Raw genomic sequence first — 20281 nt, 5'->3', positions numbered from 1 at the left:
TTTTTTTGTTGCAGTTTGGCCAGGGCTGGGTTTGAACCCACCACCCTCAGCATATGGGGCTGGCACCCTACTCACTGAGCCACAGGCGTTAACCATTTTTTTTTTTTTTTGTAGAGACAGAGTCTCACTTTACCGCCTTTAGTAGAGTTAAATGCACTCACATTGTTGCGCAACCAGTCCCCAAAACTCTTTTTATTTAATAGTAACTAATTCCCCCCTCCCCCAGTCCCACAACTCTACTTCGTGTTTCTATGATTTTCACTACTCTAAATACAAATAGAAACATACAATGTTTCCCTTTTTGTGACTGGTTAATTTCACTTAGCATAATGTCCTCCGGGTACACCCATGTGATGGTAAATATACTTTGAAAATGTCTTGGAAACAGCCTAAATGCCCACCAACCCAGGAATGGATCAACAAGCTGTGGTATATGTACACCATGGAATACTATTCAGCTATTAAAAAAAATGGAGACTTTACATTCTTCGTATTAACCTGGATGGAAGTGGAAGACATTATTCTTAGTAAAGCATCGCAAGAATGGAGAAGCATGAATCCTTTGTACTCAATTTTGATATGAGGACAATTAATGACAATTAAGGTTATGGGGGGGAAGGAAAAGCAGAGAGAGGGAAGGAGGGAGGGGGCGGGGCCTTGGTGTGTGCCACACCTTCTGGGGACAAGACATGATTGCAAGAGGGACTTTACCTAACAAATGCAATCAGTGTAACCTGGCTTATTGTACCCTCAATGAATCCCCAACAATAAAAAAAAAAAAAAAAGAAAATGTCTTACAAAGATTTTTTTCTTACATTATCTATTATTATATATTTATTAATAGATTTCCTAGTAATCTAACTTCCATTTGTAGATTTCTCCCTGCTTGGTTACAACATTCTTTGGATATGTTCTAAATTCAGTAACTTAGTATTAAATATATACGAATGAGATTAATTGACTTAGCTATAGGCTTCCTCTGGTTGTTCTCTTTCTTGGGAATTGATATCAAAGTTAGGTTTGTCTCATAACTGGGCAGATGTCCATATTTTTAAGTATTCTGGAGGAGTTAATTCCATTGTATTTAATTTCTTCCTAGGACATGTGTCACCATTTTCCTGATTTGTTTATGTCTAATGTTATCTCCAGTCATTATTTTATTATCTGTCTCATGATATTTCTTTGTTCTTTTGCTTTCCTAGAGTTTATTTTCTTGATGTCTTGATAAAGAATCAAAGCATTTAGGGTTTGGCTTTTTTTTCTGATTATAAATTTTGCACTCTTGGATTGGTTTTCTTATATAATATCATTTTCATAATTATTTATTAATAATGTATATTTTATGCTCTCCTTAACACACCATAGTTCTTTAATTTTAAGAGGCTCATTTTCTAATATGTCAACATTTTCAAAATCAGTTTGTGACTTAAATATAAAAGACCCAGAACAACTATGAACACATAAATTAACATCTGTTCAACTTAACTGATGGATTCATGGAATCTGTTAAATAATTCTTTACACACACACAACAATATCTTAAAATAAAGAAGATAAAATTTAATCTAATATGTTCTTTTTACTGATGAAACTGAGGCCATTTTAGAGGAAATTAATGGTCACAGAGCTTGAGTATCTTTAGGCAATTCCTTTGGGGGCATATGGAATATGTCCTCTGGAATAAACGGCCTTCCAAGGACCAAGAAAGAAGGAGGACAGGAACTGGCCAAGATGAGCCACCAGGTCCAGTGCTTTTCCCAGAGGAGTAGGCTTTCCTCCTGGGGAGTTCAAATTGGTACAAAAACGTAAAAATAGCTCCATAGCAAGCTTCCTGTGGTGTTTGGAATACTCACCATTATTCACTACTTTGCACTCTGACATCAGAAAATTCTAAGGAGACCAAATGCCCGGGAAAGTTGACACCTGAATCTGGCACCATCTTTAACACCTTGACCTCAGTTTATTCCCTGGATTTGCTTTCTGGTCATCTCTCTGCACACTGATAAAGCAGGACACAGAACAGTTAGCTTTTGGGGGTGGGGGGGATGATGGGTAGGAAAAGCCTGCTGCCAGTCTGCCCCGTGAACAGAGTCTACTGAGGAATAAAGGCTGCCGGGGGGCTGGGGGTGACAGGGCTTTAAAGCCAAACTTTAGTCACATGATTGCCAAGTCTGTGATGTTTCAAAGCTCTCCTCCTTCAAGATCATAGTTCACTGCATACTGAGCCTATGACCAACCTGGGGTGTCCATAAGACCCTGTTCTCTTCCCCGCTATAGAAACCCCGCTTTGACCAGATAAATACATGTTGGCTTTTAAATATCAGAGCTAGCAGAAAAATTTAAAACATTACCTATTATATCATGGAATACCTACCTGAAATGATGTCTAAATCGCTTTGCTAATTTATTTTCTGGAGATTAATGATAAAAATAAGAACATAAAATATCAGAGATACTTTTGATCTTAAATTTTAATTACTTTAGCTCAAGTCTTGATTTTACTTTACTGCTTATTTCTAACTGTAGAAATGAAAAATAAGCATGATCAGACACGTATATGTTTAAAATAACAAAATATCAAAATCATGAAACAATAAACATTTTTAGAAAAAGTAATCTAATGGTCTAATGCAACTGATATTTCATCTGGGTGTTCAGCATCAGAATTATTTTACACAGATTAAGTCTTATGGAGAAGCTAAATATGTTTTTAAAAAAAAAGTAAAGAGTAGAGCTGCACTGGTTGGGCCCTGTATCAGCCAGCTTTTGCTGTGATAGTGCTGTGTAACAAATAATCCTGAAGTTTTAACAGCTTACAACCACAGATATTTATTTCTTCCTGATAGGTCTGTGTGATAGCTACTGTGGCTCTGTCCCAGGTTAGGGAACAGGTGTAGATCTGCTCCACACTCATTCTCATTGTAGGGCCAGGCTAACAGGGCATCTCCTACCTAGGACATAATGTTCTTATGGTAGAAAGCAGAAATGCAAGAGGGATATAGTAGGAACATACCTCTTAAAGGCTCTTCTCAGAGTTGGCATACTGAACCTTCACATACATTCCAATGGACAAAGTAAATCATATGGCCACTCCCAGCATCGGTGGAGTGGAAATGAGCTCTTCCTATGGAAAGCGGGGTGGAGCCGAACTAAAATATCATCTACCACTGGCCACTTTTTCTCTTCCTCTCCTACAGGTCTTCAAACACTTCCATAGAACCCCTAAGGTACTAAGAAGTAAAGTTTGAAAATTGATGATCAAATCCAGCTCCCTTCCCTTTACATATGTGGATAATGAGGTCAGGGGTTGTTCAGGGTGAAGGCTGCAGCTTCACAGCTAGTTGGTGATATACTAGAGAGCCAGGATGCAATTTTGCCAACTTGTTGTTAAGTGCTTCTCCCCTCAATGATAATATTCCAACTGACTAAATATAACTCTTATATTCTTAAATTTTTGAGACTTTTTGGAAAACTTATGATTATAAGGAATACAGTGAAACCATTAATTACCTGTGCCAGGAGAAGATTCCCCACTTATTCATACCCTCTGATTTGTCCACGTCAAAAGCTTCTTAGTAAAGGCCAATCCCAGTCATTGGACTAGGTCTAAGACTTCTCAGGACAGAAGAAAAGATGGGAAGAAATACAGTGCTTTGTTGTTGTACTTGTGGTTGATTTTTGGTTTGTGTTTTCAGTTTCATTTGTTTGTTTTGTTAATCTGGGTTATTTTCTTGATCAATATGAAAGAGCCCATTGTGAAATTTGTTCCATAAAAATGAGGAGTAATTCCCAAGAAACTCTGGAGAAGTCATAGACGGATACAGTGGAAGTAAACAGCCAGTTATATATCTTTTAAGATTAAAGGGGAAAAAAAAGATGCTTTTTCTTACGCAATTAACAAACACTTCTCAAATATTCCCAAACTTTTTTTTCTACCATGGAAGGTCTGTCTACTTGCTGGTCTGGGGGTTTTAGAGCAATGGGCTTTTCTAACTCCTTAGCACTTCCTTTCAGAAAAGGGAGTATTGAAAGATCGCCTGCTCCTCACAAATTGGCAACAGACTTAAGCAAGGCTTTTGCTGCTTCTGCTTTTAAACAGCAGAGAGCAGCAATCCCATACTTGCTTAACTCTTAAGAAACAAGTTGCTACAAAAAAAAAAAAAAAAGAAACAAGTTGCTGTATTTTGGGAGGAATAAACCTGTTTGCTGACAGATTGACTGTTCCTAGTGTACGTGGGCCTTTGGCTCTAGGAAAACATCTCTCTGAGGATGCTGACACTGCCTGGCCTTTCTTCTCTACAGACAGTACCATCTTCACCCTCCTGATTGATGTTCCCTAATCTGGATTTCTCATAAACAGTCAAGAGAAAGGTGTTTGCTGGAGTGGGAGTGTGTATCTCCCTCCCAGTAACCAGGACAGGTCAGAGACACAAATAGCAGGGCCAGAACAAGTGATTCCATAGCATCTGCAGTCTTTATTCCTTCTTACCAGAGGACAATTGCACTGGAGAGAATCTCAACTTTTAGGATGGCATTCCAACATTCTCCTGAGAAGCTTTACCTACCAGTAAACCAACACCACCCCAGACACAGTCAAGTTCATAATCTTGTTAGTAAAAGGCCATTGATCTGAACCCACACAACCATGGTAAATGTTCGAATGCCTGGGCACCTGTGAACTTTTTATGCCCCTTAAATTTCATGTGTCCAAAAACTTAAAAAAGTGTAAATTATTCAATAAAACATCAGCTCTATTTCAGAGTTAACTTTATGACCCCACCTCATCTCTGTGGTTCTTCCAATGGAAGATATGATAGTTATTATAATCCGAGATGCCCTTTGAGATCAATCGTTAGCATTTTAGGTCCAAAATGTTGAAGTAAGAATTCTTCTCAGTAAAGTGTCTCAAGAATGGAAGAAAAAATATCCAATGTATTCACCCCTACTATGAAACTCACTTAGGACCTTCACATGAAAGCTATAACCAAGTTACAACCTAAGAACAGGAGGAAGGGGGAAAGCGTGGGGAGGGAGGGGGGAGGTGGGTAGAGGGAGGGGGATTGAAAGGATCACACCTGTGGTGCATCTTACAAGGGTACATGTGAGCCTTGGCAAATGTGGAATGTAAACGTCTTGGCAAAGTAACTAGGAAAATGGCAGGAGGGCTATGTCAACTAATGAGATGAAAATGTGTCAAATATTCTATGAAACAAGTGTATGGTGCCCCATGATCACATTGATGTACACAGCTATGATTTAACAAAAAAAAAAAAAAAGAAATCACTAACATAGCCTTAAATTAATAGATAATTAAAAATCATCAAGAAAAGGAGTTTTTTTCTAATATGGTAGGCAGAACTCTGGCACATCCCTCAAGACTTCCATTCTCTGGTATATGCACTCTAAATAATCCTCTCTCCTTGAGTGTGGATGGGATGGTGAATAGCATGGATTGCACCCTCATGGTTAAGTTAAAAAGTGAAGGAATTTTTCAGATGTAATTAAATCATGAAGACTGTGGGTTAATCAAAGGAGGTTATGCTAGGTGGGCCTTCTACTAATAGAAGTGGTAGGTTCAAAGCAAGACGCAAAGTCCTGCAGGCTTTGAAGAAGCACAAAGGTGTGCACTGGGCCACATGGCAGAGCACAGCTGCACTTCTCTAAGAAACTAAGGACCTGGGTCCTGGAGTGTCGAGCAACTCACTTTCGCCAATAACTTCCATGAGCCTGAACGAGCACCCCTGGCCTCAGATGAGAACACACTCTTGGCCAAGACATGTCGAAGCCCTGAAAGCACACTCAGCTAACCTATGCCATACGTCTGACCCACAGAAACTGTGCAAATATCTATTTGTTGTTTTAAGCTTCCGGGATCCTGGTAAATTATTACACAGCATAACAAACTAATATACATAGACCAGATGTTGGATCCTGGCAGGGCTGGACCTCAAAAGTTTCTTTATTCACAGTTTAGTTCCTTTCTGGCTGTAGCTGGGCTGAAAGACCAGTACTGCCCTCCACCCTCCACACCAGCAAGGACATAAACCAAAAGGGGCTCAGTGCCCTTGAGAAGGTATAGACAGAACCGAGTCAGCTGGGACAAACACCATCAGACCCCAGATGGGGCTCTTGGCTATATCCTCACAGGTTTCCAGGAGCAATTCCACACTGACAGTCTTTGGGGTCCATATACACTGCAGAGGTGGTTTACTGGGCTAAATATGAATTTAGTGCAAAATTTAAAGATTGTACATAAAAACTAGAATTTCTGGCAAGGCACACTGGCTCACACCTATAATTCTAGCACTCTGGGAAGCTGGGATGGAAGTATCCCTTGAGCTCAGGAGTTGGAGATCAACCTGAGCAAGAGTGAGACTTCATTTCTACTAAAAATAGAAAAACCAGCGGGGGTGGTTGTGGCGGGCGCCTGTAGTCCCAGCTACTCGGGAGGCTGAGGTAAGAGGGTCACTTGAGCCCAAGAGTTTGAGGTTGCTGTGAACTGTGACGCCAGGGTACGCTATTCAGGGCGACAGAGTGAGACTTTGTCTAAAATCCACGCGCGCGCGCGCGCGCACGCGCGCACACACACACACACACACACACACACACACACGCCAAACTAACGTCAGGCTTTGAAAGATAGACAACAGTAGGCTCACAGGATCTGGGCTGCAGCGCCCCTTACAATGGGACATTCTTCATCGCGGTCCCCTTGGCTCCAAATGGTTTTGCACCTGCACTGTTTTTCACTCATCAACTTTGAATGCCAGGCCTCTGGAGATTGTGGGTTGGGCATACATGTGGGCCCATGTCCCTTGCAGGGAACCAGTTGGCAGAATGAAGCGAGAGTCCCAAGGGACGGGCCCGGACTGTCCTTTCCTCCGGCAGCGATGTGATGAAGTGGTCCCAACTAGATCCTGCTAAGGCAGAAGAAGCTGGAGAGGAAGGCGAGGAGGGGACGTTGGCTGCCTGCCAGGCAACTCCTGCCTCTCAGAGCAAGTATTAAGGCACAGACAAATGAGGGCTGCTGCCGAGCCTGGCTGCAGCGCTGAACAAAGGAGCTGCGGGTGACGACTCCGCGCCTGCAGTCCTTAGCTCGCCAGCAGCCAGGGCCCGGAGTGGACCTCACACCTGCTCCCGGTTCTTTCCCAGCCCTGCAGCCTCTTAGCAACGGCTCATGCGTCAGCCTAGAGAAGCCGAGGAAAAGGGGCCGCCGAGGCAGAGCGGAGAGGAGGGCTGCGGGCTCCCGCAAGCAGCGCCTCCTCCCCGGTGGCGGCGGCTTTGCTCCACAGCGTGACTCTGGGCCCAGCGCCGCGCAATGCCGGGCAGCTCCGGGCAGAGGCGGCGGCCTGGCACCCAGGGTGCACAGATAAAACGGCAGCCCTGTTCTTGGCTCCCTTATGCTCACAGGCTCCAAGTGGCTTTTGTCTGGGTCCTGGCAGCCTGCGCCCGAGCGGAGAGAGAGGTGGGGGCCCCGCCAGCTGCCTGGGACGCCGAGTGCAGGCAGAGGCGGAGAAGCAGAGGCTGCGGTTGGCACAGGCAGCGGAATCCGCGCTGTGCGGATTCCGGGAGGGAAAGGTAAGGAGCACACACGGACCTCGCTTTGCCTGTGGTCCCCGAAGCCCTTCTGCAAAGCTCCCGATGGCTGGGGAGACAAAGCCGGCCTGGCCCCGTTCCCTAGCCCAGCCAGCGTCAGCAAATGTGCCCCCTTACATGTCACCACTTGCTTGAGTCTTGTGGATATTTGGGAAGCAGATCACAAGGGTGTGAGTGGGGCCGGAAGCCTCCTTTCCCGCGGAGATGCCCTTCCCTTCTCTGGAAGCAGCTGCTCAGCGCTGCTGGTGCCACTAGAGATAACGGTCGCCTTCTGGTCATCCCTTCAGGGCCTCACTCTCTGGCGTTCAAGGGGTACTGGTTTAGGTTTACACACAGGCAACCATGTCCTACAGCCATCTTGGCCCAGAGCCCAGGTCCTCATGTGTCAAATGAAAGTGGCGCACCTCCCTGTGATGTCCAGCTGTCTCTGACCCCCTGTCCACCTCACAGAGCCTCTCTCCCCAGATCAGCAGCACCGTCCAGGCAATTGGGGACCCTTCCTCAGGCTCACGCCCATGCTCCTGTGTGCGAGCACGAGAGAGCACAGAGCCCTGCCATCGTCCTAACCTGAAGGGCCAGAATGGACAGCGGCGCCTAGACACCAGCCAGGAGGAAATGTGTAAACTGTGAAGCACAATAGGAATGCCAGAGTGGTGATTAGCAGTGTGGATGCTTCACTGCTAGACCAGAAAATGTAAATTACGCATTCTCCAACTAGTAAGGGGCTTACGTAGTTTGCATTCATTTGCATGGGGCTTTTATTGTGTTATTTATGTTGGAGACCTGCTCATTCAAACGCAGTGATGTTTGTTTTGTGCGTAGCAGCACAGGGAGGCACCGCACCCAAGGAGCAGCTTGCACAGTTTTGCTGCTCACCACCTTGTCTCTGGACATCTAGTAGGAGCGGCCTGGGGCTTCCAGTACCTCCCACGTGCCACTTTTTCCTGGATAGCTTTGCACAGATTCAGTTTCCTGTACTGAGAGAAGGTCCTCTCTTGGAGTGAGCAAATTCTGATTCCTGTCCAGGAGTTTTGTCTTTTCAGTGTGCACAGTGACGGGTGATCAACAAGGAGAGCTTAAACGTGCCCCTCCCAGGCTCAGGGAGCGGCAGAGCCCCCTCCCACCTACCTTCCCCCCCCCCCCAGGTAAACGATTCCCCTTCCTGGGTATTAGGGTGGCACAACGCCTTCTGTGCTATTTTGCTCTCCCAATCCAAGACCCCCTTTGCTATGGCTAAATGGACAAGCATAGAGCCCATGTGAACCAGTGGTTCAGAGTTTTACAGCTAAGGGAAAAAAAAATCTTTTGCTAAAACCAGTTTTACAGGGCTTTCCAAATAGAGATATCCAACCTGGAACAGCTATTCAGGACATGTGTGCATGCAAAGCTCCACGTGGAGGCTGAAAGTCATTTCTTAAAAATTATCTCGTTTTCCCTAATTCCTCCTTTAAAAGTAAAGATACTGCCAGAAAAATCTCTTCTGTAGAGGACCTACACATTCTGTCTTCACTAAACTGCACTTCACTGTTAATAAACACCCTAATTAACTTCCACCAACTCGGGTTAAGACCTCACTGTGAGAGTATTGTTTGTGAAAAAACTTCTGCCAGCTCAGTTACTTTTCTCTGACAGCACCATTAAAAGGCATCTTCCACGTCCAGAGAGAGCCTGAAGGGAATGGATTGTGGCAAGTGCTCAAATCCATGTAAACTGCATCACTTGCGATTTGGCGCCTGGAGTAGTTACAGGGTTTGGAATGATTTTTTTTTTTTCAGTGTTAAACAATAAACTGATTATTTCACATTTTTATAAGTCAACTTCAAATTTTTTTTTTTAATCTGCAAACAGAGAACCTGGAAAGGAATACACATTCCTTCCTGGAAAACATGTATCCCTTCCTGCTGTCCCTCCACGCCCTGATAAATAACATGAGCATGCAGCAATTTGCCAACAGCAGCTCCAGGCATGAGGCACAACATCTGTTACCGAGATGCTGGAGAGACAGTGGAGAGCAAGCTGGCTGCCTGCCAAGCCTCAGACTCCAGATTTTTGCTGACAAGGCTGTCAATAAATGGGCAGATGGCATCAGCTCCGCTGGCAGGAATGTTCAGTTAACCCAGTGTGGGACGTTATCTCAAATTCATAGTGCGCCAGGCTGAGCCCTTTGTTGGGACATTAAAGCCATTTTTTGCTGTAGAAGGGAGAGCAGGACTAGGAAGGAGGCACTAGCTTCACTTAATTAGGTTAACTAAGCCTCCCACCGTTGGCAGACTGAATAAGATCAGCCCTTGTGACCATGGAAGAGACATGTCCGTGGGGGGTGTGGGTGGAGGCCATCTCATTCACACATTGCATTTTATGCCATTCTAATCCTCAGTAGCTATGCCTACCTTGGCAAAGAGAACTTAACCCAAAATGAGCACTTCCTAGGAAAGATCTACACGTCTCCTTTGCAAGCAAGTACACTCTCTGTATTGTCTTGTAAGAACTATAACCAAATATGTAAGCTCATTGCTGGCAGCATTTAGGTGGAAGGCCACTGTGGGCTTCCGATGCCATCAAGCCCAGGAATAAATAGCACAGCTAGTTGCCCTCAGGGATGTCCTCTGGTGGTGACTTGGGGACAAGACCCTTTCCCATCTGAGAGAACTCTTTTGGAATGGAAGCTTTTGGTGATCGCTGTGTCATTCCCAGGGCATCGGGCTTAGGCAGATAGATCTGCAGTGAGCTCTGAAGCAGGTCATTTAAACAGCTCTCCCGATGTCCCCATCTGCAAACTACTCAGCTGCTGGAAATAATAAACGAGACTGTTTTACACATCTGCATAGCATTTTAGAGTTACAAAGTGCTTTTGCATACTTTAAGACAGTGGCTGTCAACTGGGAATGATTTTGCCCTCCAGGGGACATTTGGCGATGTCTTGTGACACTGCTGGCATCCTCCTGTACATAGGACAGCACTGACAAAGTATTAATCGTTCAGCCCAAAATGTCAATAGTGCCAAGGTTGAAGTACCCTGCATTGAGCTGATGTAAGTAGAAGTTATTCATACTCCTTGAAAATGAGAAAAAATAAAAAAAGAGGGCCTAACAAGGCATGGAGAGAGAGACCTTGATATTTGTTCTTAGCTTTTCCAGTAAACTCACTCCTTGTCACTATACTGGGAGTTTTTTCATTATTTTTTGATCCTTTATTAAACCACCAGTTCTCTAAGTTTCTTCCAGCTATTCTTTTTTTTATTATTAATTTATTTATTTTTATTGTTAAATCATAGCTGTGTACATTAGTGCAATTTAAGGGGTACAATGTGCTGGTTTCATATACAATCTGAAATATTCTCATCAAACTGTTCAATGTAGCCTTCATGGCATTTTCTTAGTTACTGTATGTAGGCATTTGTATTCTGCATTTAGTAAGTTTCGCCTGTACCCATTCTAAGATGCACCGTAGGTGTGGCCCCACCCATTACCCTCCCTCCACCATAACCTCCCCCCTCCCTTCCCCTTCCTTGGCCCTTTCCCCATAGTCTTGTGCTATAGTTGGGTTATAGTCTTCATGTGAAAGCTATAATTTAGCTTCATAGTAGAGCTGAGTACATTGGATACTTTTTCTTCCATTCCTGAGATACTTTGCTAAGAAGAATGTGTTCCAGCTCCATCCATGTAAACATGAAAGAGGTAAAGTCTCCATCTTTCTTTAAGGCTGCATAATATTCCATGGTATATATGTACCACAATTTCCTAGTCCATTCGTGGGTTCATGGGCACTTGGGCTTCTTCCATGGCTTAGCAATTATGAATTAGGCTGCAGTAAACATTCTGGTACAGATGTCTTTGTTATATTGTGATTTTTGGTCTTCTGGGTACAAACCTAGTAAAGGAATTATAGGATCGAATGGCAGGTCTATTTTTAGGTCTCTAAGTATTCTCCAAACATCCTTCCAGAAGGAACATATTAGTGGGCATTCCCACCAGCAGTGTAGAAGTGTGCCCTATTCTCTGCATCCACGCCAACATCTCTGGTTTTGGGATTTTGTTATGTGGGCTACTCTTACTGGGGTTTTCAATTTCGTTTAGTTCTGCTCTGATTTTGGTTATTTCTTTTCTTCTGCTGGGTTTGGGGTTGGAGTGTTCCTCCTTCTCCAGGTGCTTGAGATGTCCCATTAAGTTATTAACTTCCTCTTTTTTCGTTTTCTTGAAGAAGGCTTGCAGTGCTATAAATTTCCCTCTTAGGACTGCCTTTGCAGTATCTGGTAATTCGTGTCTTGATTGTTGTTTTGTTCCAAAAATTTGGTGATTTCCTTCTTAATCTCGTCTATAACCCATCTATCCTTCAGCATAAGGTTGTTTAGCTTCCATGATTTTATATGAGTATGCAGGTTCTTGTTGTTATGGGTTCAACTTTTATTCCATGGTGGTATGAGAAGATGCAATGAATAATTTCTATTTTTTTAAATTTGCTGAGGTTAGATTTATGGCCTAGGATGTGGTCGATTTTGGAGTATGTTCCATGGGCTGATGAGAAGAATGTGTATTCAGTTTGTTGGGATGAAATTTCTTTAGATGTCTGTTAAGTCCAGATTTTAAATGGTTGAGTTTAAATCTAAAATTTCTTTGCTTAGCTTCTTTTTGGAGGATCTATTCATCACTGCTAAAGGGGTGTTAAAATCTCCAACTACTATGGAAGTGGAGGAAATCGAGTTGCTCACATCTGTTAGAGTTTCTCTTATAAATTGAGGTGCATTCTGGTTGGGTGCATAAATATTAATAATTGAGATCTCTTCATATTGAGTATTACCTTTAACAAATATGAAGTGTTCATCCTTATCCTTCCTTATTTTGGTTGGTTTAAAGCCTATTTCTTCTGTGAACAGGATTGCAACACCTGCTTTTTTCTGCTTTCCATTTGCCTGGAATATAGATCACCATCCCTTCACCTTGAGTCTATATTTGTCTTTTAATGTAAGATGTGATTCTTGTATGCAGCAGATATCTGGCTTGAGTTTTTGTATCCAGTCAGCCAACCTGTGCCTCTTTAGAGGACAGCTTAAACCATTCACATTAATTGAGAATATTGATAAGCCTTTCGAGAGTCCAGTGGACATTTTTAATCCTTTTGCGACTGTGGAAGTTGGAATTTGATCAAAATTTTCTGGGTGGGTTTACTTTTGTGGTGGAGGATTATGCCTGTCTTCATTGAGGATAGGTCTGAGAATATCCTGGAGAGCTGGTTTAGTTATAGCAAATATCTTCAACATGTGAATGTCATTGAAGTATTTAATTTCTACGTCATAAATGAAACTCAGTTTAGCTGGGTACAGGATCCTGGGTTGAAAGTTATTTTGTTTTAGGAGATTAAAAGTTGATGACCATCCTCTTCTAGCTTGAAAGGTTTCAGCAGAGAGATCTTCAGTTATTCTAATATTCTTCCCCCTGTAGGTAATGGTTTTCTTTCATCTGACAGCTTTCAGAATTTTCTCCTTCATATTAACTTTAGTGAAATTGATTATGATCTGTCTGGGGGATATCTTATTTGGGTTGATTCGTGCTGGAGTTCTGAAACTGTCTGCTATCTGAATTTCAGAATCTCTTGGCATGTCTGGAAATTTATCCTTCATAATCTCATGGAGAAGAGACTCTGTGCCTTGTGAAGCTACTTCATCACTTTCGGGGATCCCTATAAGAGGAATATTAGTTTTCTTTGAATTATCCCAGAGCTCTCTGAGAGAGTGATCTGTTTTTGCCCTCCATTTCTCTTCCTCTTTGAGAGTTTGGTTGCATTCGAAAGCTTTGTCTTCAATATCAGAAATCCTTTCTTCTGCTTGCTCCATTCTGTTACTGAGGGATTCTACTGTGTTTCTCAGATCTTTGAGGGCTGCGATTTCTTGTCTGAATGTGTCAAAATTTTGGTCATTTGGTCTTTCAATTCATTGAATTCTTTTTTTTTTTTTTTTTAATTTTTTTATTAAATCATAACTGTATACAATGATACGATTATGGGGCATCATACACTCACTTCATATACCATTTGACACATTTTTATCACAGTGGTTAACATAGCCTTTCCGGCATTATCTCAGTTACTGTGCCAAAACATTTACATCCTACATTTACCAAGTTTCGCTAATACCCCTGTAATATGCACCACAGGTGTGATCCCACCGATTCCCCTCCCTCTACCCACCCCCCCCCTTTCCCACTTCCCCCTATTGTTAAGTTGTAGCTGGGTTATAGCTTTCATGTGAGAGTCCCAAATTAGTTTCATAGTAGGGCTGTGTACATTGGGTATTTTTTCTTCCATTCTTGGGATACTTTACTAAGAAGAATATGTTCCAGCTCCATCCATGTAAACATGAAAGAGGTAAAGTCTCCATCTTTCTTTAAGGCTGCATAGTATTCCATGGTATACATATACCACAATTTATTAATCCATTCGTGGATCAATGGGCACTTGGGCTTTTTCCATGACTTAGCTATTATGAATTGGGCTGCAATAAACATTCTGGTACAAATATCTTTGTTATGTTGTGATTTTTGGTCTTCTGGGTATATGCCCAGCAGAGGAATTACAGGATTGAATGGCAGATCTATTTTTAGATCTCTGAGTGTTCTCCATATATCTTTCCAAAAGGAATGTATTAATTTGCATTCCCACCAGAAGTGCAGAAGTGTTCCCTTTTCTCCGCATCCACGCCAACAGCAATGGTGCTGGGTGAACTGGCTGGCAACCTGCAGAAGACTGAAATTGGACCCACACCTTTCACCATTAACTAAGATAGACTCTCATTGGATTAAAGATTTAAACTTAAGACATGAAACTATAAAAATGCTAGAGGAGAATGCAGGGAAAACCCTTGAAGAAATTGGTCTGGGTGAGTATTTCATGAGGAGAACCCCCCGGGCAATTGAAGCAGCTTCAAAAATACACTACTGGGACTTGATCAAACTAAAAAGCTTCTGCACAGCTAAGAACACAGTAAGCAGAGCAAGCAGACAGCCCTCAGAATGGGAGAAGATATTTGCAGGGTATAACTCTGACAAAGGTTTAATAACCAGAATCCACAGAGAACTCAAACGCATCAGCAAGAAAAAAACAAGGGATCCCATCGCAGGCTGGGCAAGGGATTTGAAGAGAAACTTCTCTGAAGAAGACAGGCGCACGGCCTTCAGACATATCAAAAAATGCTCATCATCTTTAATCATCAGAGAAATGCAAATCAAAACTACTTTGAGATATCATCTAACTCCAATGAGACTAGCCTATATCACAAAATCTCAAAATCTCAATTCATTGAATTCTTGATATATCTTTTGGGTTACTGCTTGGAATTCTAATTCGATCTTTATTCAGATTCTGAATTCGATTTCTGACATCTCAGCTATTTGTTTGTGCATGGGATCTTGTGCTGTGTCTGCCCCATTGATCCTTGAGGAGTTGATCTACTCTGAGTATTCATATTGCCAGAGTTTTTCTGTTGATTTCACCTCATGATTGTTTTTCACCGTTGCCTCTGGCCATCCTCAGAGTTGGGAGGTGTATCTCCCAGATTAGACCCCAGCAGGATCACTCTATTGTTGCTGGATCTTTGTAGGGAGTGACCCTGGGGAGTTCCTCTGGGGCTAACCCAGCTAGGGAGTTCTGGTTGTGGAAGCAACTCCGGTGTGTGACACACCCGGATCCAGCAACAGGACTGGGGGTGGTGCACACGGTTCTAGGAGTGCCTGGCGCTCAGTGACTTTGGCACAGAGCACCCAAGGCTCCAGCAGTCTCTGGCCAGGAGAAGGGCTCTGTGCAGAGGCAGGAAGGGCTCCAGAGGGCACGCGTCTACCAGTGTCCCTGGCCAGATGAGCAGGCCAGTGTGGAGGCAGTGAGGATACAGGAGGGAGGACGCGAGGTTGCGTGGCTCCCGCAGTTTTTGGTCAGGGCATGTGGAAGCCCAGTGGGTGTGGGTCACATGTTGCCGCGCAGCTCTTATGGGGGTCCGGGTGGCACCAAGCCCAGGAGTTTGAGGTTGCTATGAGCTGTGACGCCATGGCACTCTACCCAGGGCAACAGCCCAAGGATCCAGTGTGTCAAAACCAGTTTCACTCTAACCCTAAGGGTTAAGGCTGTAAGGCAGCTCAGACCCTGCCTTTAGGCTGCTCAGTCACTAGGTTAGTAGCTCCTGCCCTATCCTTGCTCTGGGACCCTGAGGGTAGAGGTTGCCGGGACAGTTCTCTCACAATGGCTTCCTGCGGCCCAGCTCCGCAGCTCAGTCTGGGGCCCTAGACAGTGCCCAAAGTTCTCCGCACTCCTGCTGAAGCTCTCCCCAAGGCAGTTCAACTGAGTGCCAAGTCCAAAAACACTAAAACAGTTCACAGGTAAGGCCTTTCTGGTTTGCAGTCTCACTGCTGCTTGTGCTTATGATTGCCAGCAGGATTAGGTCGATCGAACATACACAACCACTTGCCAGTTTTCCACTGTTTTTGTCCTCCTCTTGGTGTCCAGAAGTCCCTTGCTGACTCCCTGTATCTTCAAAGGGATGATTATAGGCAGATCCCACCAGCCGGAGATGCCTGGAGTCTCATCTCCCCAGACTCACCGCGCCCAGTTGCAGGGAAGCTGTTACCCAGCCGCCTTCTTGTTCCACCTCCCCTTCTTCCAGCTATTCCTATTAATCAGATTCAAATAATAAAATAACACATCTGCAAAAGGTATTTTAGTGTAGTTGGTTGTCACCAAAGGAGAATTTACATCTGGCCCATAACTAGGCATATAAAATTTGAATAGAAGCGGAGTTAATTAGCAACTGAAATCTGAGATGTAAACAGGATTTGAGAAGTTAAGAGGAAATTAAGATGACATCAGAGCTTATGGGGTTAGGAGTTTGGGGTTTAGCTACAAATCTGGCCTCTTTCTCTTTTCTCCTCTCTGATTTTTTTTTGTTGTTGTTATGCAGAGTCTCTATTATAATTGTGCATAATTAATTCTGGTTTGGTACTTTGTCTGCTTTAAGATGTAGCATTTTACAAAGTGAATATGGGAGAAACAGTTCCTTTCAAGATCTTTCTAGTTATTTTTCTTTTTCTGTAGAAGAATCCATTCATTGGAGCCAGAAACTTACTCGATCTCAGATGCCAGCCCCTGGTCTGAGCCTGAGGCTCTAGATGTGGAACTTACATCATATGTATTGTTGGCCCAGCTTATCAACCCCAGCCTGACTCAAAAGGACATAGCCAGGGCCACTAGCATAGTCCCTTGGTTGGCCAAGCAATGCAATGCATATGGGGGCTTCTCTTCCACTCAGGTAAACAGCCTGATATCCCACTGTTAGTTACCTGTCAGGTAGAATCAGATCCTGTGTGGAGGTAGAGGAAAAAATACTGCCCTTGCGCTCTAGATCCAGGATCTTTGTTTTAATTTTTTTTTTATTAAATCATAGCTGTGTACATTTATGTGATCATGGGGCACCGTACACTAGTTTTATAGACCATTTGACACATTTTCATCACACTGGTTAACATAGCCTTCCTGGCATTTTCTTAGTTATTGTGTTGAGACATTTATATTCTACATTTACTATTGCTTTGACCAGACAGGAGAAGGGGCACATCATTTTAAAGGGAGGCATGAAGACCAGTCAGAAGGCTGTTGCAGTGATTCACTGAAGATGATTATGCCAAAAGCAGTAGAAAGGGGTTGCAATGGTGTGGATTCAAAGATGTCCAAGTGGTTAACACTGACAGGACTTCAGACCACTAGATTTAGGCACTGACAGGGAGGGAAGAGTCAGAAGTGAAACCTAGTGTTTCTTGTTTCAGAGATGGGTGTGTGGTGGTGACATTTATGGAGATAGAAAGCCCAGACAGAGACCCAAGTGAGTTCTGTTTCAGATATAGTGGGATGGAGGCCCAGGAGGAGGCAGAGCTCTCCAGGTCTGGACCTTGGACAGGCATGTCAGGTTGCGTTGTACTTTCAGAAGTTTCTTGAAATGGATTGAGAAAGATGATCCTGGGCAAAACCATCTGGGGGACCCCCAAGGGACACAAAGGAAAAGGGAGAAAACAGGAGCAAAGGGTGTCCCACAAAAGAACAGCCAATTTCAAGAAAGAGGGAGGGGCTCACAATGTGAAAGGTGGCAGAGAACTGTGTGAGTGAGGTAAGTGCTGAGAAGCATTCAGTAGATTGAAAATTCAGCAGAAGTGTTTCAGTGGGTCAGTGGGAGGAGAAAGCAGGTAGGAGAGGCTTGAGGAACAGCTGGGAGGGGGACAAGAGCAGTGGTGAGAGCTATTTTTGTGATAGCGAGATCCCCAGTACCTGACAGAATTTTTCTTATTGTGGTAACATACATATAACATAAAATTTATCATTTGACCATCTTAAGATGCACAAATCTGTGGTATTTGGTCCATTTACTATGGTGCATAGCTGTCCCCACTGCCTAGGTCCTGAACTAAAGTCAACTTCCCAATAAACTTTTAGTCCCCCAAATAAACTTCATATCCACAGTTGCTCCCCTTTTGTCCCCACAAATTTTCGTCCTTGGCAGCCACTAATACACTTTCGGTCTCTACAAATTTACCACGTCTAAGTATTTCCTAGAAGTGGAATCATACAACACAGGATGAGTTGTACTTTTGGAAGTTGTCACTGGCACTTCATGCTTGACTTCTAAGGTCCTCATAACAGCAAGATTTTCTCTTGATTCATTATTCATCCATGCTATAGCAGGTGCCATTCTTTTTATGTGGCTGAGTAATATTCCCATTTTAATTCCCATGGATTACATTTTGTTTATCCATTCATCAATGAATGGATATTTGGTGAACTGTAAATAAAATTTAAAGATTACAAACCACGGTCTCAATCTGAGTTAGTCCAGGTCCTCTGTGAGACAGATGCCAAAGCAGAACCAATGTGCAGATTTTATTAGGAAAACCACGTGTGATTAGTCTGGGAGAACAGCTTGAAAATCTCCCTGAGTGATGTGGGGAGGGAGACAAGGTTGGGCAGAATCACCTGCACACCAGGCATTCTAAAGGAGGCTCATCAAGGCCAGGCAGAGCATGCGAGCTAAAGTCAGGTGTCTGAGGAATCCTGTGTCTCCCATGAATAGGCCTGGCTCAGTATCCCTGCACAGTTCAGCCCCTGGCTGGAGCAGACTGCAGGAAGTGAGCCCTGGACACATACTCAGCAGTGGACTCAGAGCCCTGCAGCCAGGCTGTCAGTCTATAAAGCTCTCTGTAGTTGGTGGTCTGTGCTGTGCATTATCACGGCCACCACACAATCCCCAATGTTGGAAATGTGTATTATTATTACTATTCATGTTATACAACTCCAGAAAAAACTTAATCTTAGAAAGATTGCCTTGCAAGATATCAATCAGGTGGTAAACCTGGTTGAATTCAGGTTTTCTGACAAACCTCTGCCTCCCTAAGCATCTTCACAATAGTTCTAGACTCTGATCCCTCATCTCTATTCCCTGTTCTATAATATTTTGAAATTTCTGTACTCATAGCCTCCAACTGGTCTCCCTGACTTTTGGGGGGAGACTCTATACCCCACTGATTTCCACTAATCTCTGTACTAACACCATGAATGTTTTTTGTAACTCACATGTGATCATGTGTTTTAAGATATCGTCCTCAAAAATCCTTTGATAGGTTTCTGCTTTTATTTAAAAAAAAAAAAACTAACCTCCCCTGTCATGCCTTGCAAGACCTTTCCTCCCCACTCTGCTTTAAATGCACTAGCGGCCTCACCTCAGCTGAAGAAAACCAGTCTCTGTCCTCCCTGCAATGTCCCTCATCCCTCAGACCTCTTTCCTTTTGTTCCCTCCAGGACTCCTAAGTCCCTTTTCTATTTCTTTGACCTTAGAACAATTCTGAGCCTTCACCAGCTGCAGTTTCTCTGACCATCTGTCAAGGGCAAACTCCAGCACCCTGCCCTTCACACAGGTGTGAAACTGATAGGCACCTATAGAGTGCATTGTCATTAATTAGCTGGGTTTGGGGGCTCAAAACTATGAAGTCCTTGAGGGCAGGAACCAAGTCTAATTCATCTCCACTTTCTTTGTACCCTCCACTTCTCTGAGCACACAGAACTGCTTACTGGGTGTTTATATCAGCTACACCAAATCATGGGCAGGCCCCTGCTTGCCTGGCCATGTTCCTCCTCGCACCCTTTCTTAGCAGAACCCAGCAGGGAAGGCCAGTGTACTTCAGCTTGCAATGTGACCAGGGTGGCACCATTTAATCGAATCAGGGTTTAGGTAGTCTGCATCTCCCCAGCTTCCTCCTGGTAATCAGGAGCCTTCCACAGCCTGTGTGGAATATGTGAGCAAAGGAAGTACTTTTCTTCAATCACTCATGACGAGCTTAAAAATAAAAGAGGAACTGAAATTCCTCGTTCCCCTAATATCTCCTTAATTCCTACCTAAATTAGCCTAAGGAAATGGATATCTGATTCTGAGTCTTCTTGTACTAAAGGAACAATGCTTAAAACATGCAAATGTCAGAAGGGGCTAAGGCTTGTGGTGCCGTCTGATCCACGGGAAGGAAATAAAAATAGGAATAAGTTCTGTTACCTTCACATCAAAGTGAATTTCAGTTCCTCCTTTTCAACAGCAATTAACACAGCCATTTCAAGATTTATTGTATAGGTGGAAACTATCCAATTCTCTGTTTTTTTTAAAAGAAAAAGCAGA

This window comes from Nycticebus coucang, chromosome 6 (assembly GCF_027406575.1).
Source record: "Nycticebus coucang isolate mNycCou1 chromosome 6, mNycCou1.pri, whole genome shotgun sequence".
Taxonomy (NCBI): Eukaryota; Metazoa; Chordata; class Mammalia; order Primates; family Lorisidae; genus Nycticebus; species Nycticebus coucang.
The sequence above is the reverse complement of the archived record's forward strand: the minus strand, read 5'-3'. Positions refer to the sequence as shown.